Raw genomic sequence first — 22,281 nt, 5'->3', positions numbered from 1 at the left:
GCTATTTTGAATTTGAATATAAGAGAATAATTTTATGCTACGTAAAAAATATTGCCTACAGAATACAGAGTGGATCTACTGTACCCCGCTTCATTACGAGCAAGGCACAAAACCAACAGTGAGAACGTTATAAGCCTGATAGCCTTTTTATGAGCAAATTGAAAATGAAGGGTACTTGGCATTTGATTTGGCACACCTGTTACTACCAGATGTGCCAATTCAAATGCCGAATAGGACTTGCGGTAAATATCGAATAAGTCTTGAGTTTGTAGAGCGTTTTATTTATCGAACAGTTCTCCGACCTCTTAGTCTGAATACAGTGTAGTAAAAGCCGATTATGTTTATAAAATATCTATATTATCAAGAAGATATTTCCTACGTGTCTAATCAAATGCCGGCCACTGTATTGTAACATTGAAAACTTCAGGTTATTGTCTTGTAGTGGATAAATAGATTGCAATAGATTATATTATTTTTTAAAATATTAATACTTCCGACATATATCAAATGCCGGGCACTAATCAATATCTTACCCTACTTATGCCAAATATATATAGATATATATATATATATATATCTACACATACATGTTTAATTTCATTTATACAGATTTATTTTGGAGCAAAATTAAATTTGTTGAAATGTTATTAACTGTAACAATTTTTGGAATAATCCTATTTAACCTCCTTTGTGAGAAACAGTATTGCTGATAAGCCCGTTTCATTAACGTTATTAATGTAATGCATCTGCGGTCACGGATTGTCCACCGGCAGAATTAACGTCCTTTATTAAAAAAATACAAATTTCATTTGACATTTCCATTTTTAAAAGGAAAATTTGTATTTCATAAATTATGTATTAGTTTAAATTTATATAAAATATGTGGTTACAATTTAACATGGCATATTGTTTTTGTCATTTTTATTGTTTTAATAAATTTTCTCCTTCTTTTATTAGTATAAAATCTAAAATTAAAAATGAATAATTAAATTAATCTTATTATAGCGTTCAATGGTTTTATTTGATCTTATTTGGTTAGCTAAATAAGTCATTTACATGATTGAGAAATTGTTAAATTTCATTTAAAGACCAGCAGTTGTGTTTCTGAATAACAAATTAGTGATCCGAGCCGGCAGTAGCTTATTATTGTAATTTTAAAACAATAGACGATTTAAAAGCGCATGTAAATGATTTCTTGGAAAAATTTCATAATTCATCAAAAACCTTCGCTTAGGGATACTAAAAACTTTGATGTTTTTACATTAAATTTGATTTCATATTTTCTCTAATACCACCCGAAAACACACTACATAAAAACATTTGTACATCTTTTTATTTATATTATTTTTAAACTTGGTTTAAAGAATAACTTAAGATTTATGGTAATCCTAATATAAAAGATGCGTGATCCAGAGAAGAATATCGTGTATTGTGAGGGAGGAGTGAATAAAGTTAATATTGTGAGATGGATACAGAACTAGAAGGCTGTATAAACTACATAATCGGACGTACATCCCAAACTAAACATCTTTAAAAATTGCCTGTATTAAGACTTCTTTGAAATAAATGAATAGAAATAATTATTTGAAAGGTTGCCATTACTTATTTATTAAACTCAATAGAGTCTTGTTATCAATACAATAGTAAAATAAAATTTTCGTGGACTAGTAAAATCATAAGTAAATAGAGAGCAAAAATATGATACTTTGGCAACAAATTTTAAAATTTAAACGAGAAAATTTTTAACGCATAATCTTAGATGTCAAATTAAGTGTATTTTAAGTATTATAGTTATTAGTATTGAATATTTTATTACACAATACATTGATAAACGGCGACCACGAACAGCAACATGCGCTATTGAGATCAAATTATCCATATTACTATGGTGCCCGATCGACTTTCCAAAAACGGTCACGATCCTCAATAGTGAGGGATACGATGCAAGCAGGAGGAGATACAACACAATATAACAGGGATGATATATTCAGGAAATGACAAATTAGTAAAAGAATGTAAACTAAAATAAAAACTGCCACTTTTGTGTTAATAGTGTTCGGAAGACACAACGCCATCTGTCTTCAGAACACTATATTAACAGAAAAGCAGTTTTTATTTCTGCAAATCGTAAAGAAAATGCAATATTTATTCACTATACATACAGATAAGCGAATCCAATATTAACGTAAATTTTACGAGAATTTTATTCTGTTACTGTCAGTCATAACTATTTGCATAGACGGGAAAATATTAAGTTGAACTCGCGTGTTACATATCACAATATTTGATATTTGATTTTTAATTTAACAGTCTTCAATACTCAGTTATCAAAATTTTTATAGATAATCGTAACGTTGAAATTATACAGCTGTGACTAAATACTTTCCTGTTAAACAATAATATACTGCATAATATCTGGTCATAAATACTATCTTAATTAAAAATAAACAAAATAATATTTTTAAATTTGGAATGTGCCATTTTTATATGAATTAAAAAAAAATTTAAGATAGAATTCGAGGTGAAGATAGCACCTATAAAAATGTCGCGTACTTTCATTGACTTAGGACTTGCAGCCTATAAGAGACGCACTGGTCATTTCCTAATTCATAATTTAAAAAAGAATAGGGTGTTAAAATCAAAACAACCACTTAAAACAATACGCAACCAACAACAAGCAATACGCAAGGGAGGTCACAAAATTTTGTTTACGGATGAGAAAATGTTTACATTTATGCAATATTTAATGCTTAAGTTCGAGGGCATTGTCCAATTCCGTTGATGGTTTGGGGTATTAGCCATGAAGGAGTGACTAAGCCATATTTTTTTATGAAAAAGATATCAAAACATCTGCACAAGTGTATCAAGATACCATCCCCGAGAAAGCAGTAAAGTCCCTAAAACAATCCATTCGATTGGCAGTGAAGAATTCTTCCATATAAAGAGTACGCGCTTAAATTGATTTGGCTTCAGCGTTTTAAGGACTGTATTGCAGTCAAAAGAAACCATTTCCAATAAGTCTTATATATTTTAAAAGTTTTGTGTTAACCTATTAAACGAATACACTTTTATAGTAATAAATGTTGCGTGCAATAAATAAATATTGTTTTTCTTTGTAACAATATTCATGGCACGACTATTTGTTTTCTTTTTTGTTAAGTAATAATGTAAATTGAAAAGTATGTATTAATTTTAAAAAATAATTGTTTCACCTTTTTATATAAATAAATATTAATATACATGTTTAGAGATATACTGATAGAGATAAATATAGATAGATATATGAGTGGAGTTTGTGGCGAACTTTTTGGCCTATGCCAGACGGCCTCTATCAGCTGGCGTGATGTGTATAATTTGAGTTTTTAATTTTCATAATACTTAATAATAACATTTTGTAGCATTATGCTTCTTATGTGAATTTATAAGTAAATAAATAAATTTTGCTTTTACAAAAAGGCTGATGTTTAATAAACCATATGTAGCAAGCTTGTATCACGTTAGGTACTATTATGTATGCATATTGAAAGAACGTGCGAGGCATATGCATCGGGGAAAGCCAGACATGTTGTCCCCGCTTCTTGTTTGTTGTGTGTCAAGTATTTCTAAGCGGTTCACGTTATAGAAACATTTTTAAAGAAAAAATGTTGCTCTTTTCAAAACTTTTTTCATTTCTGTTTGTAATTTATACATAAATTTAATTATTTGCATTTAACCCTCATAATAATAGACGATAGAAGGTCATTGTATGGTATAAGTCTTCATTAAAGATCGTCATGATGACCGGTCTTGTCGGTCAGCGACTTTGGTCTTCAGTAATGGTCATTTATGTTTACTTTTGTACCTAAACAAAAATAACTCGCTTATAGACATTAAGGTACTCTTTATGAAACACACTTGCAGTTCCTTGTAATTATCATAGAACAAATTAAGAAAGAAAGCATACTAAAACACATAGTTTTTTTGGGTACTTCCATAGTTGAGGAAGTATTTTCTATAACTTTGTATTAGGAACCGTTGTGAAAATGATCATAAAACAAATGATGATTATTGTGGAATTATTTTAGTGCACGTTGGATGCATCCTCGTAGTTTTAAACTGGGCGATGTTATTATAAAGGAGTTTAATAATTAATTAAAATAAATTAATTTCGTACTAATGTCTATCCAATTGGCTCTTCAGACTGTGTTCTCGTGACGCTTGCAAGAGAAAACTGTTAATAATTTAAAATGTAAAATAAAGTGTAACGAGCATTCATTGCCTAAAAGCAGCACTTTATTTCTAAATACCAATTTTTAAAACTTATTAAAGTAATATTAAACACATAATAAAGCATAAAAGGAGCTACGAATACAATTTATTGATTAACTTTTTTAATGTACCTACGTACGTAATGAGTTTTAACATTTTATTATTAAATAGTAAATTTCGAAGAGTACTGAGTATACTCAAGGCTCAAGGCAACTCGTTTGAAGAGACTGTGGGCGGGGCACGCTGTTCTTACAATAGACTTTGAAAGGTTAAACGACGATATAGTCAATGTCGTGGGAAGTCCCTTGATGCAGGCAGCTAAAGATTGGTCACCGTAGCTATTTTCAGGGGACGCCTGTGCCTTGTAGTGGGCGTCAATCGGCTGAAATTATGGCGATGATGTAGCGAGTATTGCACAAATCATTTTGGATTTATATCCTGCTTATATGTGGCTAGCGTGTATCTTTTGCTATTAGAATGTATATCTCTTTTTTAATACCGTCTTTTACATTTTTTAATATAGTTTAGAATTAATCTTGTCAATACATTAACTGCGTATATTTAGTACGTGCTTTGAAAACTTTGAGACAAGAATAAAGAGACCGAAGTCTGCACGATGCAGTGAGCTTATTGAGTTAGAGTTCTTTTGATGCTACGATTCGAGTAAATACCTTTTCCGAGCGATATTAAAAATAAAAAGTTAAGAACAACATGAAACGTAAATGTTTTCATATTTAGTAATTATCGTGTTAAAAAATAATCCTGGAAAGGTTTGTAATAAATAACTTTACATTTCTAAAATGCTTAAAAACAAAAAGCGTATACCTTTTTTATAAACAATAACTATTGTAACAACTAAGATAGTAATTATTACACGAGAAGTGTAAAATGTGAAATGCTTATTAAACCGAATGTTATAATTATATCAAAATTGAACTATTCATGAAAATAATCGATATAGCTCAACAGATTGGTAAGTACAAGTAGCATTATACATTGGCCACATAGAACAGATGGTCGTTGTGGCTTTATAGTTCTGGAATGGAAACCACGTATCAAATAGCTGAGTGTATGATCTCCGCCCACGTCGTGGACAGGCCACCTTGTTAAGATCGTTTGTCAAAAACGTTGAAACCAAGTCACTTAGTCACCAGTCTTATTGAAAACGTATGGGAGATGCCTATATCCAACAGTGGACGTACTGTAGCTGAAATGATGACGATTATGTATAAAACGTAAAACACCGGTTAAGCCAATTTTTTTAAATGGTTATTAAATTTTATAGCATATAAGTTATTTTAAAAAATAAACTATTCAGAGAGAAACCCGAACTTCGTAACATATACTAAAGTTAGAACTCAGAGTTATTCATAATTTGATCAATTATAATTCGAGTAGTAATTGATTAAAACAGAACGATTACTGTTACATTAATAAGCACCAATGTCAGTTAGCAATATCTAGTTTAATAAGGACATATGCGACTATTACACATTATTTTTGTATCTAATTATGATGAACACAAATGCGTCACCTTTTGCTTTAAGAACGGCTGTAAAAGAAACGAAATATTGAGCATACTGGATTCTTTGCCAAGCAAGCTATATTATTAATTTATTAATGTGCCATTTGTAACAACCAACTGTAATTACTCTATATTTAAAAAAAAATTCTAAGATTTTTTGAAGACTTTTAGTCTTAAATGATATGTTATTTTACTTAATTTTTTTTTAACTTAAGATTCGGTTTAAAGGTGTATGGTTCATTGGCTGACAATTATTGTACAATACACCCAAAATAAAAATTAATGGTTTCATATATAAATAAATAAGGTAATGTTATATGAAGAAAATGAGTTTTTAAAAGTCATATATAGTGTTTAAAAATAAAATATATTCAAATTAATTAATGTTTACCGTCTGTAAGTGCAGACTTCGTACTGCCAGAAGTTATTGGCCTGTCGCATTTATAATAAAAAATCTGAGTAATCGATCTATAAAGACGTATAGAAATAGATGTAAAATATTTAAAACTTTTTGGCTGACAAATGCTATACATTCGCCGTTCTTATGGTTGTTTTTTCATGGCCCCCACTATTGGGGGCCTCTTGTGCCCCCATCTTTGGGAAGGACAGGCTCATTTATTTTCTTTATTGATTTTCACTTTTTTTTAACTTTCTGTTTTTTTCATTCATCACATAATCTATATTTCTACTTCTTTCATTCCACAAATTTCTCAGTCTTTCTCTTCCGTTCTATTCGCCATACATCCATCCCTCTTATGGTTTTACATTTATAATAAATCACTCTGTGTAATTAGCTAATTAAGTAATTTAAATGTTTATATAAACGCTATCGCTGCTACAGGGATAAGAAACAAGAAATAAGATGAACAATCAACTAACAAACTAAGAAGACAAACGACTTGTAATTCGTGTCACGTTGTTAAGCATACTTCAGTTTTAATTACGGAGTGGGCGGGAGTTGAGATGGATACACTGGGAGGAGTTCCCAGCTAATAAATTATAAAAGCTCGCCGTTTATGTGAGAACGTAATTCATGTTCGTTTAACAAACCATTGTTCTAATAACCTAACAAAAGAGGTATCCGGTAAAATTTGCACAGGTATTTTTTATTTATAGATAGATATAAATTATTTATAACGTGGCTGGAAGAATTGCTTGTCGTCGCTGGGGCCAAAAGGTTCTGAAAAGGCTAGCCTATAGCCTATATCTCATCAGGCTCGTGGTCGCCTCAAGAGGCTTTAGATAGGCGTAGATAGATACTTCTATCTACGGCGTAGGAAAGCCTCTTACTAGGTGAAACGCCGACATAATTAAAGTCGCGGGAATTCTATGAAAGCGGGTAACGCTCAACCGGTCATGGTAAACTTAAGAGGAGGCATATTATTGGCAGTGTGTGTTTATAGGTTTATAAAGTGTGACGCGGATTTAACATTTTATTTAGAAGTCAGATTCTAATGCATTCGTTCTAAATTCATACCGAAATTGCTTGTTTATTTATCCCAAATGACGGGTAATCATCTAAAAGGCTCATACAATTGTGTATAAATTTCAAATATAATAAAACTTAAGAAATAACACACATTTTATTTTTAATTTTGATATCGATGTTTTAAGTTGCCCTTTGTAACACAAAATGTAAATCTTAAACTAGAGATAGCTAAAATAAAAACGAGAAAGCTCGTGTATGTTGATGCGGTAGTCCCGGTGAGTCTAGGTTATACGAAGATAATTAACTGCGTACATGAGAAATAATTTAAGTAACTGAAATAATGTACGACAAGTCAAGATGTTTCAAGTCCTTTAGAGCATGAGTTATTGAGATGTTGGAGGTCCATATGTCATAGTAACTCAGTATAATCTATTTTATAGTAACATTTTGTGTAACGGGTTAAATTGGGTGACGAGGTCCACAATCCTGAGTAAGGAAGAGCGCATTCTCTCACTTCACGCAGGTGTCCGGTTAAAGATAAGATCACAAATTTAAATGAATCCAAATAATACAATGTTTCTGAAAACTAATTGGGGATAACGAAGCATCTTGAAAATTTTAAATTTGTTATTTGCATAATTTAATGTTTAAAATTAAGATGCTCAGATAGAACACGAATAATATGAATAGTAAAATTTAATGTCACTTTTTAAAACATCAATTAGTGAAAATAGGTAGAGAGGGAACGTTGTGAAAGGCTATAAAATAAATGAACAGAAATTCCTCGAACGAACTTTTCATAGTTTAAATGATATCAATTTTCTGAATATTCATGTTTTTGCGATTCGTTAAATTAATAATATAAATTGGGTTAAACGGATCGTTGTTTCTAAAAATGCATTTTTAACGAGTCTTATAATTGTGAATGGTGTCATGTCATGATTGAGATCAATGACATTTACGTTTGTGTTCTTTAATGTTTCAAATGTGATTTTAGGTTATGGTGTGGATTTTTAGTTAGTGTAAATTGATTTCACTGTTATATTCTCTTAAGGTGACGCAACTTATAAGTTAAAAATTAACTATAAACATTTTGTTCTCATCCTAAAAAGAGTATTAGTGTTTCATCATTTCACCCGTTGAGTGTCTGCTACTGAACAAAGGCCTCTCTATAGATTTTTAATACGATCGTTGTTTAGTGAATAAAAAAACCTACGAGTGGTGAGAATAGCTCTTTTATTTCTCTGTTTTAGAAAAATATCCTTCTCCGTCAAAATCTCGGCTTACAGAGTTCTTAAAATATTTAGAATAATGCCGTGCTTGCAGAGAAGTCCCTACTGAATTTTAAATAGTGGACTAACTTGTCAAGGAAATTTGACGAGCATATTCCCTTTGTCTGTTTTTTAACGTTACTGTGTTATAAATTATATTATACTATATTAAATAATAAAACATAAATGATAATAATATGTTATATGAAAAAAATATAAAATTCTTAAACATTTTAGGAAAAACAAGCAAGCCAGTAGCGATGGCGTTGGCGGATATGATTATAATAATGAAGATTTTAATAGAAAGGATGGTTTTTTTATAAACTTCGGCAAGATAATTTTAATTATGAATTTCTTTAATTTATTTTATTCCAAGATTCTTCATCTTCACAGCTGATAGCTTGGGGTATACAGAGTATAAATATTAAACAAAAATCGAACAAGAAATCAACATAGTTTCAACCATAGATGATCATTGTAAGACATGGACCTACTATGAAGATATCAATGGGGATATCTCTGGAAACTTATTAGTAAGCAGTGGTTATTAGCAATCCTATGTTATTAATGCACAAATCAAGGACCTACGATTGCTGGTCTTAGACCTCTACCGCTGGGCTGCCAGTGCTTTGCCATTATGAAGTACAAGTTACATTATTAATTCAAATAAAAAGTTGATGATGGATATTATAGTGATCATTTTTAATGATATGGATTAGAAATAAACTAAATGTAATATAAAGTCCAAATTGGCAAAGCTGACAATATAAATAACCCGCGTAAAGAAAACAGAAAAAACTTACTTTAGGTATTTTGGGTAACAAATAATAATATGGATGAAGACGCAGTTCACGTAATATAACAAAAAATTGAGCGAAATAGAGCACATGGGCTGTTTAAAAGTAAGAATTCTTGTTCGTTTTTTAATTTTACGTGTATACGAGTAAAAGTGTGTGCGTGGGACGTAAAACAGTTGCAGATGATTTTAATTTGTAATTCTTATAATTTATGATTAAATTATAAAAGACAGTAAATAGCTATTTATTTGCAAAATGTTTGATTTTATGAATATTTAATTTTACTATATATATTGCTATCAGTGATGCAGAAGTTTCTAATTACAATCCGTTTTGTGGAATCATTATAAGCTACAAGAAACATATGAGGCATCGATGGCATAATTTTTACTAATTTATTTATATGCTCGGTCTTATTAAAAATTGATAGGAAACGTCCTTCAGGTAAAATGATGATGAAGATGATCAATGATGACTTTGGATCATTTATCACTTGTTAATGTGATGAAAACTATAATCAAATCGAGTTTCCCTGTCATGATAATATGTTATTTAAAATACATGGATACGAGGGTTCGAAGCGCGGCCTGGTCTGAGTAAAGCCTCCAACTGTGATTATTTTTTGTAATAAATATACTTATTAATTTATTAAGTCATAAATAAGTTTTTATTAATTTTTTTATGGATTAATAATTAAGAATTTTATTATACTTTATAGTTTTTCTAAATTATTTTGATCGAAAGATCAATTCCATGTCACTATAATTTTAATATCATCTTATCCCCACCTTAAACAAGAGTACTGATGTTATTAGCTCGAGCCTCTGTCATCGCCATCAAAGGTCCATTTCAGAGTATCTTTCCTTTGAACATCACGAGGGTCTAGATTTCAATAAGCACCTGACACTAGTGAGCGCGAATAACGACGACGGAGGCTGCTCGTTATAACATTATTGGACGCTATTTTAACATAAAATTTCTTCGTGCTAATAGTGTTTAAAGTCACATAATGGAAAATATACGGTGTACTCCAGAACTAAATATTTTCTAGAGAAATATCATTGATTCAAACTGTATCAGCATACAATGGAACATAAATGGTACTGTATTCTGGATTGATGTCGTGATAATTACTTAAGTCACTGACCTGATATTATCACAAATAAATACATCTATAATGTTTTTTTTCATCATCTTTTTTTAGGTTGACGTCTATGGAATACGACGTTGTCACGGGCACGCCACATGACATCATAAGATAAAGGCTATACCCACTGTTTCTTAAAATAAAAGAGATTTGGCTAGAGGTTTACATGGATCTTAAATTCGCTGTTTGATGTTTCATTTTTTTCTTACATAAAACAATGTCGAGTTGACACTTAAATTGATAGCTCCTCTTTAATGAAAACGTCTGGGTACATGCATCTGTAGCAGCTAATTCTGTCATCTAATAAATGTATGTCAAGAAGCTTAAATTTTTCTAATCTAGGGAAGCCTTCACTAATGAATTTACTGGAATGATGCTACTATAAATTTTCTTGTATCATCTAGCACATTGTTATGGACAAGGTAATCTGTTTCGGACGCCGTCTCAGCCTACCGCGTGCTCCGCAGCATCGAGGTGGACGCGGTCTCGGCCCAGCTCTTCACGGGGCACGGGGGGTTCTCTGAGTACCTTTATAGGTTTAAGCTCAAGGAGGACCCCTCGTGCTTCTGTGAACCGGGCGTGGACCAGACCGTGATCCACCTTGTGGCCCGGTGTCCCGCATTCGGGGGACTCCGGTTCGGCTTCGAGTGCCGGTCTAGAATTCAAGTCAGGGAGGAGACAATACCCTCCCTGATCAGTGGCGAAAATAAAAAGACATTTTTTTCCCTATGTCGAGAAATCGCAAAAAAAGCCATCGACAGAAACAAAACAAACATTGTGTAAAAAATATAAAACAAAATAAAAAGCTAGAAGAACAAAAATGTAAAATAATAGTATAAGATCAATGTTAAACAATGTTAAATAAAATTAAAATTATAAATGTAAAAAGGAGAAAAAAGGGAAGAATGTCAGACGAATAGAGCGAATGAGAAAGAAAGACGAAATGTAACATGAAAGATAGACAAGACTGAAAGATTATGTGAAGAACGATAGAAGAGAAAGACAATAAAAATTCTGTGAAAAAATTATATTAAGAGATTAAGTCCCTGTCCCACTCAAGATAGGGATGCGAGAGGCCCCCAATAGCGGGGGTCATTAAATTAAAAAAAAAAAAAAAAAAGGTAATCTGTTTACGACCAGGTCAGGTCAGGTTATAATTATGTCTGATAAATAAATAACACTAATACTGACGTATGATAAACATGTAACAATTTAACGTTGTTTTTAATAAGTTCCGCTGTTTACTTCAATTTTTCTCCATTATTCGGCGCACAAATGTATATTTTTTTTTTTTTTCTCATATTTTACTTGCCAAACAAAAGTACATACAATATTGCCAAACTGGGTCTGGCGTGGGCAACTCATATTCTAGTCCTATTTTACCATTTTGAAAATGGTTAATAAAATGTGATTTTACCTTGGATATTATAAGCAATTTAAGGTTTAACATGTTTAACTTAACATATATATTTGTAAATTTTGTAATTAGAGATGGCGACAAAACTATTCATTTTAGTTTTAAGTTCACAATCAATAAAATAATTAAAATACTTATGATGGTTTGTAAATATTTTTTGAATTAATACATATTTAAAGAAAGTTCTCGATTTCGTTTCGAATATGGATTAATAAGTTTAAGTGTTTTCTTTACACAATTGGCCTGTAATTGTTTTATTTAATATATTACAATCTGAATAAAATGTATCCTTTAACCTAGTTTTGTAAAAGATAAGTATGTATTATAAATTAATAACATTTTTAATGTAAACTTATTTAAACTTCTTTTTTAACACAATCACAATCATGTTTAGTTTTTGGTTGATAACGCTTTACGCTATCCTTTTCATGCCTAGGATTTAATATTATGATATTAGTCATTCAAAATATTTCAGTGCCCCTTTATTCTTTGCTATATGTGCTCTATTAAAACGTTTCCATATTTCAGTCCATAGGCGCCCACTGCAAGGCATAGGCCTTCCCCAAAGATATCTATAGGGAATATACCATGATCACAATATTATGCTATGCAGAGGAAACTGCTGTTCATCTTTTGGAAACTTGTTTATGGGTAGTGGCAATCCTGTACAATTAATGCAAAGACAGTGAATTATATAAGATTGCATCCCGAGAATCAAACTCGCAATATTAGATCACAAGTCTGAGTTCTCTACCGCCGGGCTATCACTGCTCTATCAAAATATTTAGTTGATCGGAAATTCTTTTAGGTAATTCAATATTTTTTAAGTTACGATACATGCAAGGTAAATTGTACACTGAAAAATTCTTATTACTAATAACAATCATAAATTTCTTTTGAATTAATAGAACAAAGTAATTTATTTAACTTACTCTCGGAAAGATATAGGAGTTCTTGCGGTTTCTTCTGTAATTGAAGTTAAACGAGTTCCTCGATTTGGAAATGAGGAGATTCATTTCTTCATTCAAATGAATTTTGCTGGCACAATGTTATGATCTATCTGCGCTAATTATTCAAATTTGCAAAGTTGATTAAACTTACTTCTTACATTGTACTTGGGTATGATTATACTATGTTATACATTGCTAAGTACAAAACTTAAGCATGGTTCCATTAATTCGTCTTAAGTGTAAAAAAGGTTATCATGGAAAGTAACTTATTAAAATTTGTGGAAAATAGTAACAACCCTTTTCTTTCCTCTGGCTGTTCAACATTTGATGTCAACCTAAACATGTATGTTATGTATTGTATATACATAAAACATTGCAATATACATATAAAAGTATTATTGTTGAAGCATTAGTGAAATAAAAAAACTCATTTTCTCATTTAGTAATTGTTATTTTATTAGATATGAAAAAATGAGTGTAATATACTAATTTATTTACTCTGAAATACGTTTTACATAATTATTTTTCCTCTAATAATAACTTGTGTCATTACAAAAATTTATGATCTTCAATATTGATCCTTATTAAAAATGATCTTTTATAAACTATTGTCGACGTATTAATATTGATATGAAATAATACTGTGAACTCCTTCTTTTCAGCTGATTGACGCCCGCTGTAAGGCGCGCTGCCTGTATCAAGCGACTTATCATTACTTAACTGTCATCGGTCCCCCTAGTGTGTGTGTGTGTGTTACAATACATTAAATAAAGCAAAAAAAAATTAAAATAATTTACCTTTTCTTTGTTAGTTCATAAATATTTAATCTGTAAAAAGATTCTAAAATTATCGCCTGTATAAAATCAATTAGTTTTTTAAATATAAAGTAAGTATATTTCAGAGATATCAAAATTATATTTTATAACAAATTGCTTTCGTGATTTCAAAAAATGCAAGAAATTCGCCGTTTTTTATTATTTGTCATTATCCAAATCAACTGGTCGTGCAACTGACCATTCCAGAGACAATGCCTAGTAGAGGGAAAAATTATTTTGAAAGCAACAATTAAATACAGAGATATTCCCATTGAATGTACTCTGACTTTATCTTTTAACACGTATGTTCATACACATAGACTGATCGTATATAATGAACATAGTTTTTATTATTCTTAATTTTTTTCCTACATCACATAAATACATTTGTGTGGTAATTAAAACGCTTAATCATAATAATAATATTATTAAAATAACATGAACAAGATGGGTATTGACTAACGGCTAGGTTTTTGCGCGTTTATATACTTTAAAGTATTGTATAAAGAAGACGGTGCATAAATTTTATATACAGAGACACGCCGTCTAGACGATCATTTAAGACGTTATTTGCACAGAATATTAACCTTTATAGACGCTGTGTGAAAGGCACAACGTTTTAAGAAAATATTTGAACATAATATAAATACTTAAATAAAAACGTAAACATCTAGCGTAGTTCATTGAAATTCGTTTATAGCATTGGTGAATTTTAATTTGAGTCGCAATAAACATTCTTAATTTAAAAACTGTATTCAACATTCTAGGGTGATGATCAAGATTTCCTTAAGAGATAGAAACAGGAATGAGTAGATCCGAAGACGAACGAGTATGAGAGCCCAGAGCGGACACCACGGATCAGCAAAGTTAGCGTAGGAAGGCCACGTGGTGGGCAGTCTTGCAAGGTATAGTCCTATTGCTGAAATTAAGATGATGATATCAATAAGAATTTGTAATAATAAAGGTGTTATTATATAGAAACTTCGCATAAGTAATTTTAAATAATTGGAATGATCATAACGCAAATTTATCAAAGGAAATAAAAGCACAATTGCATTTCGCTATAAAATAATTACTCAATACTAAAATGCGGTGTTTAATTACAAGTTTGCGACGGGCGGCCGTAATTGTACGTCTATTGAGGTCATGTTTTGCATGCCAAAACTATTTCATTTACATTTACGACTTACCTAGAATTTTTTTGTATGTTATTGTAGTGTTTCCTTTTTATTTTGCTCTACTGGATAATTCTATACAGAATTTTATAATACAAAAGTTTTGCGTTAAAATCTGATTATTTTTTCTTGTTTTCCCTAAGCAGAAACCTTGGTGGATCACCTCTGCAAAATCGAAAGAAATGAAATGAAACTGCGGTCAAAGTAGTAAAAACATCACTTTTCTTGTTCCGTGTTAAAATACGGAGTAAATTAAAACTATATATCTGTCAAAAATTTGATGACGAACAAAACCAAAATAGATGTGAAGACGCAATACAAAAAAAATATACTTTTAAGCTATTATTATGCTTATGGGAACGCTCCAGAGGACGTAATAGATTAGCATAACAGATTATGACAGGACCCAAGCCTCCGTGACAGGGATCTCGATATGAAAATATAACACAATATTGTTCACATAACTATTAAATAGATATATGTAGATTCTGCGATAGTACGTGTCAGAACAAACTTTAATTAGAGAAATTACTAAAATATTCATTTACTACTCATATTTGACAAGAAATAAAAACCGTATAATCCTTATATACGTTAACGATAAAATTGGACCAATACTATTAATATCTCGCGTTTCATAAAAAAACATGTGCGTAAAAAATACATGTTTTTGTAACTTCCCATACAACTCTTTCGTTCATATTTATGATTCAGTTGTTAAATTGTTGACTAAGAATTAATTTTTATAACAAATAAGAAGTGAGAATATATGTGTGAAGTAATTTAATTAACTTATATGCATAAGGTAATTATATTAGATCACTTTAATTTAATAATCAATGAAAAAACATCATCAGATCTTTTTCGCATGAGCGGGATGTCCGAATAAAATTCAAATAATTTTTTTTTGATTTGAATGCTGGAATATTATCCAATGAAAATATTATATTATTTCTTAGCATCATGGTTAACAAGGAGCTTAGCAGATCTGTCATTCCTCTTTTGAATTTTTTAAAAAAAGTAAATATATTTTTTTATTTAAACTTTCATTTTACAGCAAGTCCTGTTTTCCTAAATTTCTTATATGGTATATTTGTGATTATCCATACCAATGTCTAGTTGTAGGTTAACTACTATTTTATTCCTTCTTAGATTGATTATTACTAATTACTCGTCACCGTCGTTTTAGCCCATAGATGCCTAGTACGAGGCATAGAAACCTTCCCTAAAGATTTCTATGGGAGGATGTACCATAATCGTCAAGCTTGGCGGACGGATTGTCGACCGCAAGATAATATTATGGTACCCAAAGGCCGGTACTGCATATCCCATGCAACGTGTTTATGAGTAGGGGCAGTCCTATATATTAGGGGGACCAGAAAGTAATGTCGCTTTCTTAAGTTAAAATCACCCAACTACATTTTTTAATAAGTTTTTATTTCTAATCAATAATATACAACTTTTGCCATCTGGTAGAAACCATCTCTAAGCACGTAATGAGCTACCAAATGATAATCGAATATATCGACATGCCCCGAAACGACATGCTCGAGATCCAAGTCCGCGACCGCCCGCGACCTAAGATCGCATATGTCAATCCTCTACCGCTTGGGCTTCGCTGTTTAACAGGTAAAATATGTGAATTAAGATCAAAGGTCACAATATTTTTCTCGTGCCTTAAATCCGTATTGAGCTAGAGATATAGCTTAAAATAAGTACTCTCTTTTTAATGGGATTTAAATGTCTTACAAAGGTAAGGTAAAAGCGCTGCTGAAAACGGTGTACCGCGTATTAAGTATGCTTGTGAGGAGATGGAGGGGAGTGTCGCCCGCTCTGCCGTTAGTTCGGCTTCAACACACGAGATGGTAACTCATGCTCATTTTTCCTCAAACTTTTACACTTTTTAAATCGTGATAGAGCGGTTTCGGTACAACAAAACCAGACTAATTGATTTCTGTCTAAATATAATTACAACGACGACAATTAACTCACGAAAATATACAACGGCACCGGCAGACCTTTCTCTGAGCTAATTGCGGTTACTTTAATTTAAAAAAGGTTGCGCAGGTGTTCTTTACGGTAAGTACTGTACTGTGTTATACAAACAAATTAGTCGGATAACGCGAGAAACCTAAAGCCACTAAACAACAAACCTTTTCTTAGACTGTTTTATGGTCAGGTAATAATTGTTGTGAATCGTAGACTATAGTTACGATTTCAAAATAAATTATAATAATGTTATAACAATAAATTTTATCAAAAGTATTGGAATAATACGTTTGAAGACAAAGGTCTTTGACCAGTGGGTATTGCTGGTGATTATATCAGTATAGGAATCAAGGTCATCGACGTGGCGAAAATGGCTGTTGCATCGAAATGAGCGCCAAGAGCCGGTGGACGTAGATAGGCGGCCCACTGGGTGAACCAACGATATAGTCAAGGCCACGATAAATCGCTCAATGCGGGAAGTGCTATACCGGCCATTGTGCCGATCTTCGGGGAAACCTTAGACATTGCACTCGGCGCTTATCAGCATGATGATGATGATATAAAATTTCAAATCCTTAACATGCGGTTATAGTGTTCTATGAATAACGTAGTGGTTTTTAAATTAAAGTTTAGATCAGAAAGGGAAAAATATCACTAATTATAATCCGCAACAGAGATTTGCGAAAACATTTCACGTGCAATCTATCAAAACCAACTTTGATTTAACGTTCATTTTACATTGAACTAATTTGAACTTTTCCGTTTGCGATCTTTATATAACGAACGATTCATTGGAAATTTTCAAGCAAAAAATAATAAAGTCTCCAATTAAAAATATATAGTTATTACAATTTCTAGATGTTAATTTTATTGGTACAATGTAAATACATATTTTGTAATAATTATGACAACTAGTCTTTCTTTTTCTTCTTTTCAGCCGAAAGACGCCCGCTGTAAACTATAGGCCTCTCACTAAAGTCGCGATAGTGAAAGAGGCTACCCATATTTACCGGCTAGTGGTCACCTCTCTAGAATAATCGTAATTCAATCTCGCCTCTCTAGAATAATCGAAACTCTGAAGGTAAAGGTCTCCGTTGCTCTCTAGATAACCTATAGCTATCTTATAAGATCAAACATATACGACCCAACCTCAGATCTCAGATATAAATATATATATATATATAAACATATATATATATATATATATATATTACGCATGAGGATTTTATTTAAGAAAACATCTGTTGAGTTTCTGGCCAGATCTTTTTATGAAATCAATGTACGGAGCTTAGAAATAAATCATTAACTTAAGTAGAGTTTTGCATCCTTTTACCTACAACAATACATATATTAGAGAAGATTGCTTGTCTTTATTATATAAATATCAAATAATATAACGTCATGTGACAATATTGTGGTAAAAATAGGAAACTTTAGTACGTAATCAATAAATATTCCACATAGATACAGCCTCATCACAATATCTAACCATAAAGCGTCAAGAACGGCAATTTGGTAAAAATATTTCTTTTACAAGTAAAAATTAGTTAACAATTATATTATGTATATATATAAATATATATATATATATATATATATATATATATATTTATATATTATATATATATATATATATATATATATATATATATATATATATATATATATATATATATATATATATATATATATTGAGAAAATACAGTTCTAATAGGCTTAAAAATCAATCAGAATATTTTTCTGACATGTTGAAAATTGCTTAAAAAAAAGAATTAATAACATTTCACATACAAAAAGCAGTCCATGCCACGTGAAACAAGCGAACAGCTGGTTAATCTGTATTGTATGTTCTTCATTTCTACAGAATAAATAATAAAATTTTTTGCACATATCAAAACATACAGATTTATTTACAATGTTCAAATGAAAATTTTGAAATGAATATTAAACATATCATGCGGATTTGTAATTAAACTTCGATTGGATTTTAGCTTCAGCGTTATTTTAACTTCCTCTTCGTATTTCAGCTTATTAAAGTAAGTTAATTATACTCATTTCATTCCGGAACGTTTATAAACTCGACTATGAGATACATTACGCAATATTCTCATCGCTTGTCTTTTATAGGCACGCATTATACACAATGTATGTATTATTATTTACTTATTGTTTATGCTCTGCTGTTCCAAGACTGTTCCACATTGAATTTGATATACTTGACGAATGTTTTATTTTATTTTTATTTTGTTTTTACTTGTACAGGAAACTTTAAAACTAGTTACATTTTTACATCCGACTTATACATCAAAGGGTTATTACAAGTTTCCGCCTTTAGCTTTATTACATATATTGTGAGGACGTGCAAAAGGATCATAATCCTACATAGATAAAAGTTACTCAATAAACTCTATAACACATACAAAATAAGGAACAAAGTCTTACAAGATACATAAACACATATACTTAAACATGCCTATATGTATATAGGCATGTTTAAGTACATACACATATGCATACAATGTACAAATAAATAAAAAAAGTTGTTATATTACATTCGATTTTATACTTAATATTTTTATTTGATTCCAAAATGTATTTGATTGTAATTCTATGAAATAGGTAACCCGAAAAAAAAATGTAGCTTCTTTGAAGTGTACGCTACTAACTATAAACATACGAGTAATTTTATTGGTCATACTTGTAGCGTCGTAATATTCAATGTGATCACCTTTTGTTTTGCCATTGGTTGCGATTTCCTGTTGCGTCTATAACCAACCAGTTCAAGCTCAGCAATTTATTACATTATGTTATCTTACTGATTATCTTACTAAAAACAAATATTAAAAAAAAATACTAACAAAATTTTTTTTCTGTCGACCTGTTGCAGTTCAGTATAAAGATTATTTCATAGTGAGCGCTTTACTTACAGATTTAATGTCATAATAATAAACGACATTAGTAACTATGTCATAATATTTTCATTTCGAAGCTTCATTGTATACGGTAAATATTTCATAGAGTTCCTTTATCTTCTTAAATTAATTTATCAGTGCACAGTTCCTAAGGGTTGACTCTTAAAGTATATCTTTAGCATTAATTTTGCCTATATACTTTGTACATTATAAGAAGTGAATATATAAAAATATTAATACCGTTGTTATATGTTTTTAATCAAAATATAAATCTGATATCATAAAGCTCTCTCTATTTATTCTTCAATCTACGTTGAAGAGAAAATTTCTATCACGTAAGTCGAGAAATCTAATAAAAGTTTATAAACCTATAGCCACTTGAATGGATATAGGAAAATCTATAAACTTTTTTAATATACCGTCTTGACAACTCGCAGTATTTTTCATTTTATATTTATTATATCGTTGTCGATTCAACTCATTCTGTCATGTGTCATGTCTGTCAACAGCAGGGTATCGGCCTGCCCTAAAGGAATATGTAGGAGTATATACCACGATCGCCAAATTCACATTGTGATATTATAGTACGTAGAAGACGCTGCTGACTATCCTCAGGAAACTTGTCAGTGAGAAGTGGCAATCTATGCACAAAGTGTGAATTATGTAAGATTGTATCCTCAGAATCGAACCTCAGTCCGAGAACCGAAGTCTCGGTCCGCTACCGCTGGGCTACCACTGTCCTATATGATGATCCTGATGATGGACATATATCTTCAAAACTATCACTGATAAGTCAAATGAATGCACTTACTCCGACAAAAACTGACCTACATGGCGATTCTTGGCGATACCATCAGGGACACCAGAGCCGACTGGGAAATGACCACGATTTCTCTGACAAGAGTGCGCTAATGAGAAGGAGATTATTAAGAGAAAAAATAGTGACTTACTTACCACCAATCTGTATAGATTTCAGTCTAAATAGATAGGAAGAAAAGGGAGAGGAGAGTTGAAATAATGATTTCGATCTCTTGATACTACTTGAGTTTATTTGATCATTTATTTGGTGACATTATTTTCACCTAAGAATCATTTATATTAAACACTTGTGTTTTAAATGTAATCAGAAATTAGCTACCATATAACAACATCCTTCAAATGAGAGCTATAAAAGTTTGAAGTGCGTATTTTTTGAGTTACTTTAAAAATAACCTTTACAAATACATTGCTTTACCTATTATTTACATATTGATTTATAATTGCTTAAAAACCCTTTACACGTTAACAGGATTTTTACATGTTTTTATTTAATTAACATTTTGTAATTCTGAGGGGTAAAGGTACCGGATATGCCAGGACCGTCGCAATGATTTTATTAACCTTTTTTGAGTGCAACAATAAATGTGCGCTTTTTGGTATTAGAACTCTCAAGGTCATATGTCAAATTTTTAACCCGTGCGCTACTGAGTTTTTAATATTAATCTAAATTCTTGAACACACCTCATTTGTTTTGGACAAGATTTGTCTAGTGCTTTCGTTTATGTATAGTCTTTAGTTATTGCTTTCATTTATAGTTTTTAAATTGAAGACAGAATTGAAGATATCGACCAACGATAGAAGTCTGATACCGGCGTTATTTCTGAGCTGGCGCAGGCAGTTGATTATAAATGAGTTGTACAATATCTTTGTTAGTACATATGTACTACCTGGTAATACTTTACTAGGATGACGTATTGAACTTAAACGGGGTTTCTTACTTCAAACCCCGTTTAGCAGGTTCATAGTCGCTTAATTTGTCATGCGAAGGACTATGGCGGGTTCCCTTAGCTCGTATCAGGATCGAGATCTTTAGAAGATAAAAGTAACCGCAGTGGCGTAGCTATGGTATTTGGGGCCTGGGGCAGATTAGGGCTTGGTGCCCCCCCCCCCCCTAAAAAGTAAATAATTTCAAAATTCAGAACAGAATGTAGTTAATATATATTTTTTTTTGGTTCAAAATAATAATAAATATATATAATATATATATATACATTAGATCTTAATAAAATTTATTGGGAAAATTAAAAAACAAACATTCCTCGCTTTTTGGCCTGCAAAGTCATTAATCAAATTTTCAAAATCAATAGTGTCAACTAGTTCATGTTCTATTGACATTATTGTTAGATCATTTAATCTATTATTTGACATTGTTGATCTTAAGTAGTTTTTAATTAATTTAAGTTTTGAGAAACTTCTTTCGCATGTACCTACACTTATTCCGAAAGTTAAAAAAATCCTTGCAGTATTACAATATTAGGCACAAAATCTGACAGCTGATGTTTATGTATGAAATTCAAGAGTTCTAGTGGTCCTTCGATTTTCAAAGTACCTTTACAAGGTGAAGCTTCCACGAAATTCTGAAGTCTTTCTTTCAATTAAAAATTCTGCTATGTCTATGTCATCAGGTGCATTACAAAGATCAATATCAAATTAATTATTTAATAACTAAGAGGGCGAAAGAAATCCGAATTTGCCAGCTACTTCATGCAACTGTTCTAATCTTGTTAATATTTCTTGTTTTATCTTTTCCACACATGTACTTATTTCACGCCTTAATTTGTTCTTGT

General features: G+C 31.0%; 1 protein-coding gene across 1 annotated transcript in view; it reads right to left on the bottom strand.

Annotated features, from left to right (window-relative positions):
* Positions 1-22,281, bottom strand: part of Cngl (Cyclic nucleotide-gated ion channel-like) — a 135,249-nt gene that overhangs the window by 77,554 nt on the left and 35,414 nt on the right. The window lies entirely within an intron of this gene.

Source organism: Battus philenor, unplaced genomic scaffold (genome assembly GCF_028537555.1).
Source record: "Battus philenor isolate CCGP_79_NKW_IND1 unplaced genomic scaffold, ilBatPhil1.0.hap1 SCAF_23, whole genome shotgun sequence".
NCBI classification, from domain to species: Eukaryota; Metazoa; Arthropoda; class Insecta; order Lepidoptera; family Papilionidae; genus Battus; species Battus philenor.
The sequence above is the reverse complement of the archived record's forward strand: the minus strand, read 5'-3'. Positions and strand labels throughout refer to the sequence as shown.